The sequence below is a fragment of the Camelus dromedarius genome, chromosome 20 (genome assembly GCF_036321535.1).
Source record: "Camelus dromedarius isolate mCamDro1 chromosome 20, mCamDro1.pat, whole genome shotgun sequence".
NCBI lineage: Eukaryota > Metazoa > Chordata > Mammalia > Artiodactyla > Camelidae > Camelus > Camelus dromedarius.
This window is the reverse complement of record NC_087455.1, coordinates 9,210,570-9,227,550: the sequence shown is the minus strand read 5'-3', so window position 1 is coordinate 9,227,550 and position 16,981 is coordinate 9,210,570. Positions and strand designations below refer to the sequence as shown.

At 36.9% G+C, this 16,981-nt stretch overlaps 1 protein-coding gene across 8 annotated transcripts in view; it reads right to left on the bottom strand.

Moving 5' to 3' along the window:
• Positions 1 to 16,981, bottom strand: part of CYRIB (CYFIP related Rac1 interactor B) — a 134,832-nt gene that overhangs the window by 34,701 nt on the left and 83,150 nt on the right. For 5 of the 8 annotated variants that reach the window (XM_064476847.1, XM_064476845.1, XM_064476846.1 and 2 more), the window contains 2 exons: positions 15,101 to 15,139; positions 14,869 to 14,887 (listed from right to left, as the gene is read on the bottom strand). The gene's annotated coding sequence lies outside the window, so the exon portion shown is untranslated. The remainder of the gene's footprint in view (positions 1 to 14,868; positions 14,888 to 15,100; positions 15,140 to 16,981) is intronic. The other 3 variants (XM_031439627.2, XM_064476848.1, XM_031439628.2) reach the window with 1 other exon arrangement.

Sequence of the window (16,981 nt, the reverse complement as noted above, 5' to 3'; positions counted from 1 at the left end):
GGGGCGAAACTACCCCAAGTTAAGAAGCACTACTTTACATGTCTGCCACAGACATGTCTGCCACAGACATGAAGCGTACTCACAGTGTAGCCCAGCAACCCTGCTGCCTACCTCCAGCCAGTTTACTCTCCCACTCTACCAGCTGACTATTCCACAAGGCTTTTTTAAAACAACTCCTCAAACCTCAATCTATCTTCAAGCATCCTCACTTGAAGAAGTGATCTCGCTACATTTTTTACTCCCCCAAACAAGAAAAGAAAACATCTACCATCCTTTCTAACACCCTTTCCTGCTCCTGATGGACCACCTTTCCCCAGGGACACCAGTTATCCCACTTGCTAGATGAAAAGCAAGCCTCCACATCCCTTCTACTACCACACCATCTGGCCTGTCCTCTCCACAGTAACTAGTCAGGTGAGCTTTCCATAGTCACTTCTTCCTACTTTCCCACCTCCCATTCTTTCAGCTCATTCCAAACTAATTCCATAGTGGCTTTTATGCCCACTACGATGATGAAGCTGGTCCCTGTCAAGACCACTGAAACCTGCATCTAGCAAAATCCAAACGGCAATCTCACATGTCAACTTACTGGAGCTCTTAATAGTCTTTAACCCGATTTATCATTTGCTCCTTCCTGAAACATTTTCTTCATTTGACATTTAGGACAACACATTCTGAGTTTCCTTCCTACTTTATGTCTCTTCTTTTTTGGACCCTTTCCTTTAGCATACATGCAGTTATTTCTCCCATCTTAATACAGAACAAAAATGTATCTTGATTATATTTCCCACCCTACTCCCTGCTTCTCTGTGCAGCAAAATTCCTTGAGAAAAGTTGCCTACACTCATTGTCTTTTATTCCTCTCCTTCCACCCTCTGCTAAGTCCACTCTAACCTGGCTTTTGGCAAATCCTTTATTACCAAACTTGCTCAGGCAAGGTCATCAAATAATACTCATTGTTAATTCCAATGGTCCATTCTTACTTCACCTGTCAGAAGCATCAGACAGAACTGACACTCCCCACTCAATACACTTTTCTCATTAGCTTAAAGGAGCCTGTCTCATCTCCTTCACTTCTATACCAACCCAGTTCTTGCCATCATCACCTCTTGCCAAGTTTACTTCAAAAGCCTCCTAACTGCTTCTGCCTTTATCTTCTACTACAATCTCTTCTTATTATAAGAGAAAAAACAATCTTTTAAAAACATAAATTGACCACATCCTTTCTACAATCAAAAACATGCAATGGCTTACTCATATACTCAGAATAAAACCTAAACTCCTTATCATGTTGTACAAAACCCTATATGATCTGTCCCTGATCCACTCTGGCCTCATCTCCCATCACTCTCCACAACAGCCTGTTGCAGTTTCTCTAACACAGCAACTTTCTCCCTCCTTGGAAAGCCTCTGCACCTACTTTTACCTGGCCTCGAACACTGTTTAATAGACCTTTAAATGGCAGTCTACTGCACTTCATTCAGGTCGTTGGTCCTATCAGACCACCTCAAAGAGGGCTTCCTTCACCAATCCATCCATAATACCTCTTCCTCTTTCTCCTCCCTATCCCCCCCTTCCCAAATTGATGGTTCTCACCATCTAACACATATTCATTCCTTTAATTATCTGTTTACTCTGTCTTCTACTGAAAGGTGAACTTTGAACTTTATGGATACGGGGCTTTATTTTGTGCACTACTCTGTCCCCAGAACCTACAGCAATGCCTGGGATGTTGTAGGTAGCAATAAATATTTGTCGAATAACTGCATGATTAAAAAAATACACACAAAAAAAACAAAAGTTTGCCTGTAAAATTACAGAAGTATTCCAAGGAAGAGAAAGGAAAGACCAAAATAAACACTGACAACTGAAAGCTCTGAGTTGAAAAAAAACTGAGAATTTAGGATTCACTCACTGCCTTCCCAGTCAAATCAATGAAGACAGTCCTTCCCTTCTCCCTCCTCTGTAAAAGCCATTAATTTTATGTACAACTATTAAGAAATTTTGAAATGTTAAATATTAGGGAAATAAACTGACAACTACAATAAATATCAAGAAAATTATGGTTTGCCAAGATAACTTAGGAAAAACATACTATCCTCCCATAGCCATAAATATGATTTCAAAATACAAATAAGAATGAAGACTAGCCTGTATTATAATTCTCATCTTTGTAAAAATGAACAGCATTTGTAACATTAAATAGAATAAGCTTTAAAATGTGGGTTTAAATTTTAACTTCATTTAGGGCATACATCCTCCAAAAAAGGCCTATTTGGGAATATCTTCTGATATTCTGATAAAAAATTAACAGCAGAGTGTCAATTTTGCCCCCTCAAAATTTTATGAGGACAACTCCAAAATGAAGCCAACTATCCTCTTCAACCCAGATAACTGAATAAAGAACACAAAGAATTATGAAGTGTTACAGAAAAAGGAGATACCCGCTCTGTTCTAATAAAACTTCAAAACAATAGATTTCATAAGAATGCATTAATGCAATTTTTCACATCTTCCAATGTATGCTGACTAAAAATGTGTGAATGCAAAAAAATCTGTCAAAACAATCACTAGAAACTACCAACCATTTTTAGTGTTGAAGACAAAGAATTTCTTATATTTATCCAAGCTCTGAATCCTAGGCCAAAAAAGTCTTCTAGAAAACATATTACCACACAATGTTCCTGAACTATATTCTGTTGTGCATAAAAATATTACTTTACATTAAATACACTATTTCTCAATCTTATAGACATTCAAACTTGTGGAAACAACTGCAAGTCTTTAATACTGTCAGGATAGGGGGTTAATCTGGAAATTCAACTATGCTTCTGCTTTACTTGTCTACTAAGAAATTTCTGGTTCTCATACAACATGTACCACGAATCTGAAGCAATATTAACAGAATGGAAAATCAGTAATGAAAAATATGACACAACTTTCACCGACAATGGTGCACACATCATGAAGGCCAGAAATGATTGAAGAATCACAAGCTTACGTTTTGTTCACATCCTTCAGTTGTGTTTTCAGAAACAATAACCAACGTAATATAATGAAATGTATTTTACACAAGCAAAAAAATAGTGAATCGCTTTAATAATTCTCCTTCCAAGCACAAACTACCACACATACAAGAGATTCTGGAATTGCTTTGTTATATACTAAATCAAGTAGTTACTATATGTTTAAAAATCGACTTTAACATAAAAAAGTATTAATACTGTACTCTAAAGATAACCAACAACGTCAAAAGCAAAAAAAAAAAAAAAAAAAAATTTACTAATAACTTCCAAAGAAAAATTCACCTGCTGGAAACTGCTGAAGAAATAACCAAATAGATGTGCTCTATCTTAGAGGGAATTACAGAAATAACTACATGAACATCCTGAAAAGATCCTTGTGGCCAATCTACTACACAGAAAATGTGATCAGGTGAATGAAAAGTTGAAAGGCAGGTAGTAACTCACATGGCTTTGCTATCCTGAAAGCCAGATACGTAACTCCAGTGCCACATTTCCAGGTCTAAAGTTTAAGGATAAACATTTCTCAAGTGATTACATAGAGTACAGGCTAAAATAATAGAAACTTATAATTGAAATGATATCAACAATCTCATTTAGCAGATCTGCCTCTGAAAATAATTCCAGGCATCATCTTCAAACACTGCACAAAGTCTTGTTTGTAGAACTGTTCCTAAACTGTGACATCACCATTTGAAGGCAATGTTGATTTAACATAGCAAATGAACAGAAGAAGTGACTTCAGGAATAATCCAGACAATAGTGCAAGAATAAAAAATTTTCAGTATGTCAAAGTTTTAAAATCTATTATAACTCATAATATAATAATTATATTTTGATAAATTTTCAGGTTAATGTCTCTCAGAAGTTTATTCCATGATGATTTTTGCCTTAGGCTTAGCTAAATATTGATTATTGGCCAAAAGTGTATTTGGTATACCTCTGATACAGGCACACAAAGGAAATATCCAACACAGGGCAGAGTAAATATTCAAGTAATAATCGGTGAATTAATTTGATGACTGTAAATAGGTGGGATCCAATATTTCTTTTATCTGAAGAATCAGTTAGGTGCACAATAATTTAAAGGAGAGGTATAATCACAACTCCTCCTCAGCTTCTGATACGGCTGCAACTCACATTAGAACATAGCAGTTAATGGTATTAAACATTCTAATTTGGTGTAAGAAGTTGAAAACCCCCAACAGTTGAGTGCCAGTATAATGAAGAGAAATAGCCAACTCAAGCAACTCCACCAATAAAGCATCCGTAATAATGATCCTGACATTATGCTACTGGCTCTCCTGATGGCACTGCAAATGCACATCACACCCCAACCTTCTCACACCTGCTTCTCCACTTTCCTTCCCCCCATTCTTCCCAACAAAGGAAGAATGCTGCTAAACAAAATCTTTTGTTCTAATATGATGACAATGACTGGCCACAAATATCTGTTCATTAAATGGCATGACTAAGATTTCCCTCTTGCTCTTGCCCTTCCCGCTTTCTGATCTTTTTGCGGTAAACACGCTTAAGCAGCATCTGAACTCCCAGGACTTCATCTCTCACCCCAACCCTGGTTCTGTCAAACTTGCAAAATAAGTAGACTCAGTGTTCCCTCTGGGGCTCTATTCATAGAGCTTTATTCGCCTCCCACCTGTATCTCTAAAGCATGAGCTATCCAAGAACAAACATTCTGAGAGGAAGCATGAACTGCTGTTAAGCACTGTTGTACTTAAATCAACATGGATAAATGAATGCTGAGTAGTCAAAGAGGAGCACTGTGACAGTTATTTACCTGTTTCTCACACCCCCAAGCCTCTCCTTTTAAAATCTGCTTTGTGATGTTGGGACAAAGAAGCTGTAAAGTATCACCTCCTAGACTACTTTGTCAGCTGACTTCTGAGAAGACTCCATCAGTGGGAGCCATTAAAAGGAAATTACAAAGGTCTCTTGCTGTTTTTCCAGTCCCATCAGCATTTCCTATGAGCAGAAGACAGCCAAGGCGCCAAGCCTCAGCTTCTCACAGAACCCCCAGCAGCCGCACTGTACTGGGCCTCTTCAGGGCTGTAAGCTTCCGGCCCTCCTCCTGCAGGCACCTAAATTCCGCCTACCCCACCTCTTGCCTTTGTTCCCCCAGCTTTAGAAGTGGTGGCTGCTTCCTGTCACCATTAATATCTAAGTTACCTCATGTGATATAATAAATATATATTTGGTCTTTATCCCCAGTTCCTAACACTGAGCTCCTAAATCCCTTGGAATTTCCTGGGTGGCAAGAGCCTCTTTTGTTTTCGTAGGTGGCTCTTGGCAAGCCCCTGGATAGCTTCAAGACGGGGGCTGGTCGCCACAAAGACCAAGGCATGACTACAGGGTTGGAACTTTCAGCCCCATCTCACGACCTCCAGGGACTGGAGATTGAGTTGATCACCAACAGTCAACGATTCACAGTCATGCCTACATAATGGAGCCTCCTAAAGACCCCTAAACGAGGAGTCTGAGGAGCTTTAGGTTGGTAAATGCATCCACATGCTGGGAGGGTGGCACAGCCCAACTCTACAGGACAGAGGCTCCTATGCTCAGGATACTTTCAGACCTCACCCTACGTACCTCTTCATACGGCTGGTCATTTGTATCCTTCATAAAATCCTTTAAAATAAACTAGAATGAGGAAGTAAAGTTTTTCCCTGTGAGCCCTTAAAGCAGATTATCTATCTTAAGGAGGGGTCATCTAACCCTCTCTGCTGGTTGGTCAGAAGTACAGGAAGGCCTGGGACACGTGACTGGCAACCGGAGTGAGGGCAGTCTTGTGGGCCTGAGCCCTAACCTGTGGGGTCTGTACTCACTCCATGTGTCAGAATCAAAATGAATTGTGGGACACCTAGTTGGTGTCTGGAAAGTTGGAAAATTGGTTGGTGTGGGAGAGAAAAAAAACCCCACACATTTGGCATCAGAAGTGTTGTGAGTAAAATCACAAACTCTAGCATTCTCTTTTTGATCAGGCTTCCAACACTTGTGTAAATAAATCCATATAATAAGTTTCCTGTTTTAAAATACATAGCAAAGTTTCTGCTTTCCTGGTTGAAATCTGATTTATACAGAGGAACTTATATATAGATAGTAGCTTAATCCTTAACCTTACAACACTATCTAATCTATCATTACCAGGTATGACTGTAGTTCTTAATAAAGTAACTTTTTTTCTCCTTACTTTGCAAAATGTAAAGAAACAGAAGCAGGATTCAGGTATCCCTGGGTGCCCAGGTACAATACCATCATAGTCATACTAAAATCTCATCATGAATCCCTAGCGTATGTTAAGGTCAATATATTTTATTAAGCTAATAATTACATGGAGTTAAGTTACTTGCCTTAAAGAAATGTGACATAAACCAACAATGGAATGGAAACCGGGAGACCTAATTTCTAGTTTTGACTCACAAAATACGTGACTTTACACAAGTCAGTTTGTTAGACTGAATCTCTCACACTGCTCCTAGCTCTGATTCTACATATGTTACAACACATCTTTCCTAATGCTGACATCTAGTGGATACACTTAAATTTAGTATTTTAAAAAGAAAAATCTTATTTAAGCTATTTTAAATAAAAGCCTCACGAGGATACCTGTGCAATAAATATAACAAATTAGGAGGCCAGTACTGCTCCTTAGATGGAAGTGAATCCTAACAGCATTACATCAGACTGTCATGGCATTTTTTAGTTTGATTCAAAGATTATGAGTACTAGGACCCTTCCATGCATCCAGCCATTAAAAATTAAACCACCAAGGCACATTAGCTGCCTGAGTTGCAAATTTAGAACAAGAAAGCAAAGAAATGCTTCCTACTCTTAATGATCTGCATTCAGATACAGACATAGGTTATGAGAAGGGCTAGTACAAAGTTCAAAGGTAAGTAATTTAGTAGTGTACAGAACGGTGTTTGATGGAAATATTGGGGGGAGGCCCAAAACTCAAAATTACCTACTTTACAAGGATCTATTATGATGGTTTCTCTTAAAAAAAAAAAATGGTCATTAAACAAAAACAGTATTTATTCTGAATCCACTTTCTTAAAACTTACCACAATTTTGAAATCCATGAAAAATTATATCCACCCATATATGGTAAAATATACACATTAAAATGCAAGGGAATGATATACACAAAATTTAAGATACTGGTTATCTCTGGCGACCGACAGGGCCACAGGACTGGGAACCTTCAAAGGTTTAGGGGATACTCTCTAGTGCTTCAGTTACTGGTGGATTCATGGGAGTCTTATGTCTAGGTTTTTAAATTCACAACTAAAGGTATACATCTTTTGTATGTATCAATAATTCTAAAAAAATTTAAACATAAAGTCACTGATGCTCAGAGAAGACATGTAACTCATCCAAAGATGCCCAACAAAAATGACTGGATTGGAATTCAGGTGCCTGAACTCTTCCTAATACACAAGCAAAAGTGCATGGATGGTCTACTAAGTAAAAACCTTACCATTATATAAAAGCTTCAGTACTCCTGTATCTCGTGCTTACAGGGCCTGGTGGTGACTGTTGCTGTTTTAAATCAAACCACCTTTCCTTAGCTCCTTTCTGCCCATCACTATGACAGATACTGAATATCTGGCGCACTGAAGAATTCACAGACAACTGGAAGAGACCATCAAGAAAGCGGCATGCTTTCATACCGAAGCATGCAAACCACTCTATGAACATACAGAAAAAGGAACACCTAACCACATGCTTCCTAGAGGAGCTGATTCTTAACTCTTTCTTATTTTCTATTTCTTTAAAGTAGGAAATAATTAAAGCATTTTAAAATATCATATTCACATAATCTACTACCCAGCAATATCTTTTTGCCATATTTGCTTCACATGCCACTCTTTTTTTGTAAAGTTAATCACCCAACCTCCCCCAGCCAACTTTCCTCTCCTCCTCTCCCCCATCTCAAAGGTAATCAGTATCTTCAAGTATGCTTCCTTTCCAAACATACTTTAAAATTTTCATTGCAAAGGTATGTATTCATAAACAACACAGCACTCTTCTGCTCTTCTATTTGCATAAATGATACACTGTTCACATTCTGTAAAACTCACTTTTCTCATTCAGCGGTGTTTTGAGAATTACCTATGTTCTGTCATTTTAGAAGTTACATACTATTCCATTCTTCAAAGAAACCAGTTTATTTATTCATTCCCCCACCTAGAGACAATGAGCTTTCGACTTTCCTCTATTAACAAATATGCTTTATACACACTACATATGCTCGTGCCCACGTTCAAGTTTCCATAGCAGCTATTTTGAAATTAAAAGGCTGCTGTAACTTTCCTAGATTGTGCCTAATTGCTTTCTGAAGTGCATCTATCAACTTACTGCTCCACTAGTAAAAGATTTCCTCTCTCCTATCCTCTAAAACTTCAAGTGTTAATTTTTAGATTGTGAAATATCTGATGTTTTAACTTGTATTTTCTTGATTACTAGTAAAAATGTGCATTTTTTGAATGTTTACAGGCCATCGGTAAAATGTGAATCCTTTGCCACCTGTGTCATTTATTTTTTCCACTGTCTCTCAGCCCACACCTACCCATTGGGGCTTAGAACCTGTAAAAGACATTCCCTGGACATCCTTGCCAGCTAGGTTCCTATAAGGTCATTTCAATAAAAGGCAATAGTGGGTGAGAAGAAGGCTGGAGAAAGAGAGAAGCTTCCTGTTTCCAGCCAGGACAGACTAGCAGCTGCTGTGGGAGTGGTCTGCATGGGGAGATTCCAGCGTCCAATGCCCCAGTTAGAGGCAGGAGTCTGTGCGTTCCAGTCCAGCAGCAGCTTATCTCTGGTAGCAGCAACAACACCTCATCTATTTTGCCACTCTATCCCCCCCTCCCCCCTTAAGATCTCCCAGTATTTCTAATACCTTTATAACCAATCCTCTATATTAAATGCCCTGAGTTTAAAATACTCAGAGTAATATTTTTTCCTAACTTGACTCCAAATGATGTATCACTTTTTTTTTTTTTTTGCCAAATGGACTTTAGAAAGTTCTAAATAGGAACTCTGAATACCAATTTTTGATGCTTATATACATGGCAAATACTTTTCCTAGTCTGTAATATGACTTAACTTTGTTTATGGTGCCATGTGTCACATATAATCCAATTTTTCGTCATTTCTTTGCAGTCTGTTTCTTTTTTTGCAATTTATGTATTATATATATATAATTGTGAGGCAAAACAGACATCTTAGAAAATATCAACCATTTTTTCATTTAATCTATGAATATGATAGATTACACAAATACACTTTCTACTGTTAAAGCATCCTTGCATTCCTAGGATCAACTCTGTTTGGTCCCTTAAAGAAATACATGTTCCTACATTTGGTTTGCTAATATTTCACTTTGGGTTATTTCATAAGACTAATAATTTTTCTCTCTGTTCTTGTCTGGTTTTGCTCTTTGGTATTGATATTTTATGTATTGGCTCTTTCTACTCTACAGAACAGTTTATAAAAGACAGAACATGTCAGTTCCTTGATGAGCTTCATAGGAAAGTTCTTTCAAACATCTTTTTTTTTTTAATTGAAATATAGTTGATTTACAATGTTGTGTTAGTTTCTGGTGTGTACAGCATAGTGATTTATTTGTACATATATATTCTTTTAAAAATTATTTTCCATTATAGGTAATTACAAGCTATTAAATATAGCTCCCTGTGCTACATAGTAGGACTTTGCTGTTTATCTATTCTGTATAGTGTAGCTTGTATCTACTAATTCCAAATTCCTAATTTATCCCTCCCTCTTCCCCTTTGGTAACTGTTTGTTTTCTGTCTTTGATTCTGTTTCTGTTTTGTAAACAAGTTCATCTGTGTATTTCTTTAGATTCCACATATAAGCAATATCATATGATATTTGTATTTCTCTGTCTGACTTCACTAAGTATGATAATCTCTAGGTCCATCCACATTGCTGCAAATAGCATTATTTCACTCATTTTTATGGCTGAGTAGTATTCCATTCTGGGTGTGTGTGTGTGTGTGTGTGTGTGTGTGTCTACACATCACAACTTCTTTATCCAATTATCTGTTGATGGACATTTAGGTTGCTTCCATGTCTTGGTTATTGTAAATAGTGTTATGAACATTGGGGTACATGTATCTTTTCAAACTAGAGTCTTCTCTGGAGTGGGATTGCTGGATCATGTGGTAATGCTACTTTTTAGTTTTTTAAGCAATCTCCATACTGTTTTCCAGTGGCACCACCAATATACATTCCCACCAACAGTGTGGAGGGTTTCCTTTTCTCCACACCCTCTCCAGCATTTACCATTTGTAGACTTTTTCATGATGGCCATTTTGACTGGTGTGAGGTGATATCTCCTTGTAGTTTCGATTTTTATCTCTCTGATAACTAGCGATGATACTGAGCATCTTTTCATGTGCCTATTGGCCATCTGTGTGTCTTCATTGAAGCCTTCTGCCCCCAAGTATCTTTTTCATCTTTGAAACTCTGGTCCATGGCAGACATTCTATCAGACAGTCGCTACTCAATAAACATTAGTTGAATTAATAAACAAATTAAAATTCAAGTAAAAAAGCCTGTTCATCAAAAGAACAAACTAAGGGTACCCCATAAAAGGTGTAGCTTCAGGTCAAGTGAAACTAACTGCAACTTTTCAACGCAGGGAGTAAGCTTATGGACTGTATTACCTACCAAGGAATAATTCAAATATAAGCTCCAGAAAGTTAAGAAACTCAGTCAAGGGCAAGATTAACAGGCAAAGGTTTACTGCTCACACATTAAGGCTAGTCTAGATAGCAACGATATTTTCCCATAATACTCTTCATCACCATTGACCTAATCTTCATTGGTATTTCTCATGTTCTTATGCATAACAGCAATGAGAGCCAAAATCCTTGAAATCTTGACCCTGAAGTCCCAAAGTCAGAAATACAGCTTTTTTAATATATTTTTTGGCATGGAGATTACAGGCTACAGGGACGCTCTCATCCACTGCAAATAAACACTCCACTTAACCCTTCAAGAACGAGAGCCTCAGATTTCTCTCCCAGTCACCGAACTACAGCAAAAAGGGTACGGAACGTGGGCCTCTCTCCCAGGTAAGGAGGCCTCAAGGTAATGAAAGGATAGAATACGTACCTGCCATCATTCTTTTCCCCTCAGAGATTTTACAGGAGAAGAAAGACAGGAAAGCAGGAGACCTCCAATCTCAAGGAAATATGCCAGGATTGGGCATATAGCAATAAGCACTATTTCTAGTTACCACATGATGACTAAACCAATTAAGAAGATCTTAAAAACTATCCTTCTACTGTCTTTCCCTTACAATTTGAGTTAAAAGATAAAGTATTCTCTGAGATGAGAATTCTCATATTTTTTCCTGGTGGACTGGGGTTTCTTCTTAACATTAATAATCACTGTGAGACGTGGGAGACATCAGGCAGAAGGCTTTATAACAAATTATCAATGAGTAAGAGAATCTTAGACCAGGAAGGGACCATCCATGCTGGGCTCTGGGAATCAAACTAAACAAAATAATCCCTCTACTGCTTGACAACTCATTAAATACTTGAAGTAGCTTAGAATATATTAAACTGAGGTAAAAGAAAGTTATGCATCAGACTACATATGTATACTCACACATGACAAAATTATAAACAAGGTATCGCCTGTCTAGTAATTATGAGGATTTAGTTTCTGAAAGAAAATAAAGTTTAGAAGGGTTTATTTAAGAAATCTTCATCCTAAGGACCTTCTTAAACATTACAGACTGAAGGAACTAAGAGCAACAGAATCATTTTTCCCTGAGTGACTATAACTTAACTTTTATATCCAAAGCACTGTGCAAAGGGCCTTGGATGCTGTAAGTACTAACTGAAAGTAAAAGTCAGAAAGATTAAGTAAGTTGCTTCAGGACAACAATAGTAAACAGTGAAGCTGGAATTCTCACTGGGACAAATTTGGCTCCCTACAGTTCTCTTAACCATTTTGCCATATTGTTTCTTAAATCATAAATAAAAGTACACATCATTTATCCAAAAGGAGTTAAGAAAAATCTCAAGTGTTTCTGAGAGAAATTAATTCAATACTAGCACTAAAATTTCTAAATTAGGAACAAAATTCTCACAGAAACAAAATCTTAAGGGAAAAAATGATGACTAGAAAAAGACAACAGATGCCAAGAAATGTCCATAAATATTTCTCTACCTTGTCAGGTCTTTCTGTTCGAGCTTGGCACGCTAAATGAACTTAAAAGAAATTTAAATGTTTTTCTAGATCTGGACCTTAAATTAAAATCACTCTCTTGCATATTTACATATAACTCTTCCAGGCTCATCATAATCAAACAGAATACAAAACAAAATATTAATTTCTCTTCATGTAATCATGTAAGTTTTAAGATACATACCTGAATAATTTTTCTACATTTGTAAGCTAGTATCTCTTATAATGCTAAACAGACTCCAAGAGAGGTAATTCATTACATTTTGGTCTTTCAAAGGGAAGTGGTAATTATAACCATTTACATATGTTTTAATTATATCATTTAAAAAAACAGTATTTTGTTTCAGTTAGAGTAGACATTCCCTGAGTAAATTTTAAAAGTATACTCTATAATGATTTTCAAATGACATGGTCTGATACCTTTCACTACATAATATTGTAAAAGCTGATTTCCTGCACTCCACCCCAAAAAAACTGATTTACCAAAAAAAAGGAGGCAATCTATTGTTTTCTTAGTAAAGTGGAACATACTAATTTTCAATGAGTTTTTGAAACCATTAAAACCAAAATGCAGTATCTATATAACATATAAACTTTTCTGAACTAAGTATGTTACCTAGTAATTCTAGCTTTTAAAGTTCCCCATAGCATATACAAGGGCAATACTTAAATAAGCCCAAGGTCAAATCACTTAACTACTTTGAATATTTTTACCATATGTCTAAAGTTGCTAGGAGGGAAAAAGGAAAACAGAAAAGAACGAAGTGAAGAGAATGAGAAAGGTGGAAATCCGAACCCAGAATAGAGAGTTCATGAAATGACTTGAAATCAAATTAGCTCAATTCTCTAACTTTATAAAAGAAGGGAACTGAGGACTAGAGGAACTTGGTGACTTGGGCAAAAGCAGAAAATTATTTTTTAAAAGCGGGGCTTATTCCAATGGCCCTGACAGTGCAGTTTTTAAAAACATCGTTAAAATATGGCATCAGAATCAGATCACACGGATAGAAACAATCAAGGACCACAACCAAAATACCCTCCAAAGTGAGATACCCCACTGTGACCCCTTCAAAACAAATATTAGGACTATTTTTGTCATCAACCAAACTTCAATACATCTGCCATTCCACCCTTTACTAGTAGTCAGCTACAAGGTGCTAGATAAACAAATGTAGTGACACCATCCCAGGCTCTTCCTAGCTTAGGCTGACATATGCTCATGTACAGTTCACACTACTGCAGTAACTGCAAAACACTTGGGTGACTTTTTACAAGTCTTGACCTTTTTCGTGTTTCCATTAACACAAGTATCAGAGCACTTACTATTTGCATCCTTCCTGCGGCAATCAATTATGACATTTTTCTTGCTAAACTTTTGGCATCTCAAACTGATAGTTTATTTTGCACATGTTTATTTCACGTTACTTGAACTAGAATGTGAGTCCTTTGAAAGCTGGCACTCTTCAAGGCTTACCACTTATTTTCTACTCTCTCTTCTATAGAATATGCTGTTGTTTCTCTGATTATTAATCAGCAAACAAGTTTCTTCAAAGCTATTTCAATTAGGATATTATTAAGGAATGGATGTATAACTCTACTTCTTTAAGATTAGTTATATAGAACACAAAATACTACACTTATTCAAATATGATGGAGAAAGAAAGGTCTAGCTGACTTTTCACTGATGGGAGTTCTTAATCTGGGATTCGGAGAGAAAATTTAGTGATCTGTGAATCTAGATAAGAAACTTCTCACACACCTCTATGTGAAATTTAGCAATTCCTTCAATCAAGATTATAGGCAACAAACCACAGCAGTACTGAAAATATCTATAAATTTGTCATTAATAGAAATCAAAGGTATTTTCATATTACATTACAATTACCACAAACTCATTTAAAATCACAGTACTTAGCACAATTGTTGCTAAATTATTGTCTAAGGTGAGAAGCATATGTATTACTTTATCAAAAATTTATATTTTTAATATTTACTTATTTTTCAGTATTATTGGTTTCCTTTTTAATCTTATGTATTTTATTTCATAAAATCATAGATCATTACTGGAAGCATGACACACAAAAAAATGGGTGAGGATGCTTGCACTGTAACATACAGAGTAGGTGAGGTGGTTACAATTCCAAAGGACCATCGTGATAACTGTCATATCAGTTCTAATAAAATGAAAGACAAGTTTTGAAATATCTCTGTTTATGATTAGAAAAAAAGAACAAAGAAAGATATTTTAAGCTGATCATTTTCACTTGAACACAAAGTATGTCCACGGAAAAATTTTTTTTCAAATAACTATTAACTTGTTATAATTAAAATAATTGCAGGATTATAAATGGTCAGATACTTAGGACCCTTGCATGGTAACTATTTTTTGTTGTTGTTTTGTTCTTTATTTTTAAGACTTTATAAAAGGATCAAAACCCATTACACACAGAATCCTTATTTATGAAAGTACGTGCAAGTGACTTTCCTTCTAGCTTCCAAATATTTGTTTAAACTACTAGAATTACGGCTTAGACCTGTCCCGATCAGCTATACTGAAAGCTAAAACGACTTAAAAAGGAATTCAAAGGAAAACACATACCTCTCCTATTGAAAGGAAGCTGTAAAAAAAAAAAGCTCTAATTAATTTATATTATTTCCTATCCTAAGTCAGAAACTAGCCAATACAGAGTATTTCCTAGAGATATTTTTAGCAGTTCAATATTAGGTACAGAACATTTTCCTTGAATTATATTTAGCCAATGTAGTTTTTTATTTAAATTATAACTTTCCATTTGTATTTTAATAATCATTTCCCCCAAAGACATATTTACCTTCAGCCAGTGCTGGTGATTCTGTTCTTGTCCTTCTATCTGTTCATAGAAAGAAAAAAGGAAGAAAGTCTAAAACATTATTATAATTTAAAACAAGTTTTAATTTATTAAAACTAACTTTAACAATAAAGTTGATCAATGCCACCACATATCACATGCATAAGGCCCCCCCGCCCCCCCCACACACACTTCTTCCCCCTCCCCTCCGCCTAACTCAACTATTTACAGAGGACTTACTAAAAGTAAGGCATTATGTTAAGCCCTAGGAAACACCAGTAGGTGATACAATACCCTAGCTGTCACCCTCAAGATATTAAGAGACTAATTAGGTGTACCAAGAAAGTACACAGTTCCCACCATAGCTTATGAAGTGGGAGGTAACAAGAGAGAAAAAAATCAGTAACTCTTCTTTATTCAGATAACAAGGGAAAAAAATTAGTAATTCCTCTTTATTCTCATAAAATTATCAAAAGAGGTATATTTTTATATTCTTATCACAGTTTAAGTTCATCCAGTTTCAGTGTAAAAATCAGTTTTACAGGTACTGAGATCCTTATATCCACAGCAATAACATATTATATAATAAGCCAGAGGCACATTTGGCAAAACTCAAGTGAACCACAAAGTTCTCTCTTGGACTGGTTTTACTGTTTGAAAGCCTTAAACAATTTTAGGTAAAATGAATTTTCAAAATGAGCTTACTCTAACTTTGGCAACGAGGAACAACTACAGCCCCTACAACGAATCAGCTCAGTTCATGTACAGCGAGGAGAAATATCCGACTAAAGCAAATAGTCACCTTTATGTGAAAATTCCTTTCCCTTGTTGTTTATTCTGTATAACCCAAGAGTCCTGGATTTAACAAATACAGAATTTCTATGTATAAAAGACTGGTAACATCTTGAGGGAATTGGGTACTGTCTTCCAAGTGGTATGTGATCTTATGCACAGCCTTTCCAAGGCTGAAATATGATGCTGTGTCTCTGTAATATTAAAAAAAAAACCAAAAAACCCACAACACATGAGTCCAGGAACCAAAAGATGAAAAACAGATTGGCAACCTTAGGCTCCAGTGGATTAAAAATTCTGATTCTGGGGGAGAAGAGGAGGGGCTTCTTCCAGGAGACACAGGAAGAATTCTGAAGCAACAATCAAGTGGGAAGGGATGAAGGAGACAGGGGGTCCTATAAACTAACCCTAACAACCATGAGGACTGATGGCTGCTGCTACACAACAGGGACAAAGGAGAGCATATTGAGAGCCTAGGGGATGTGACTGGGGCCACTCTGCCCAGTGATAACTGTAAATGCACAGCTGCAGCCAGTATACCCCAGCAAGGATAAAGTAATGACCCCTTGGAAAAGAAGGTCTGGGTCATTCCACCACGAAAATGCCTCAACCTGTTTAAGTGCTGGTTGAAGGTGAGGAAAATCTAGACTGAGCAGTGGACTGAAATAATGAAAATTATTCCATTAACCCTACTGTTATAAGTCTAATGTAGAGACTGTGGCCAGCCACCACCCTGAAAACTCTGTAGTCGGCTGGGCTAAACGGCAGGGGACAAGGAAGGGGACAAGAGGGTAGGCTATATGGGACACCCCTTGTGCTCTGCCTCACATTGTCACTCCAACTGAGGCATCTCCCCTTAGCTGCTAGCTGCAATGGTAGGGTTCACTCCCTGCTAAAAGGCTTTGCAATAAGAGATGCCCAAGGAACTCTTCAGCCATCCTTAGTCCTAACAAACCTGGAAGCGGGAAGGCATTACACCAACACCCTATGGGCAAACCCTGACCAATGGAGGGACATGATCTGGTAGGTAAACACCCTTTCCTTCCCACTAAGAAGCATATTCTTCATGTCTTCTCAGAAGACTTCCTCAGG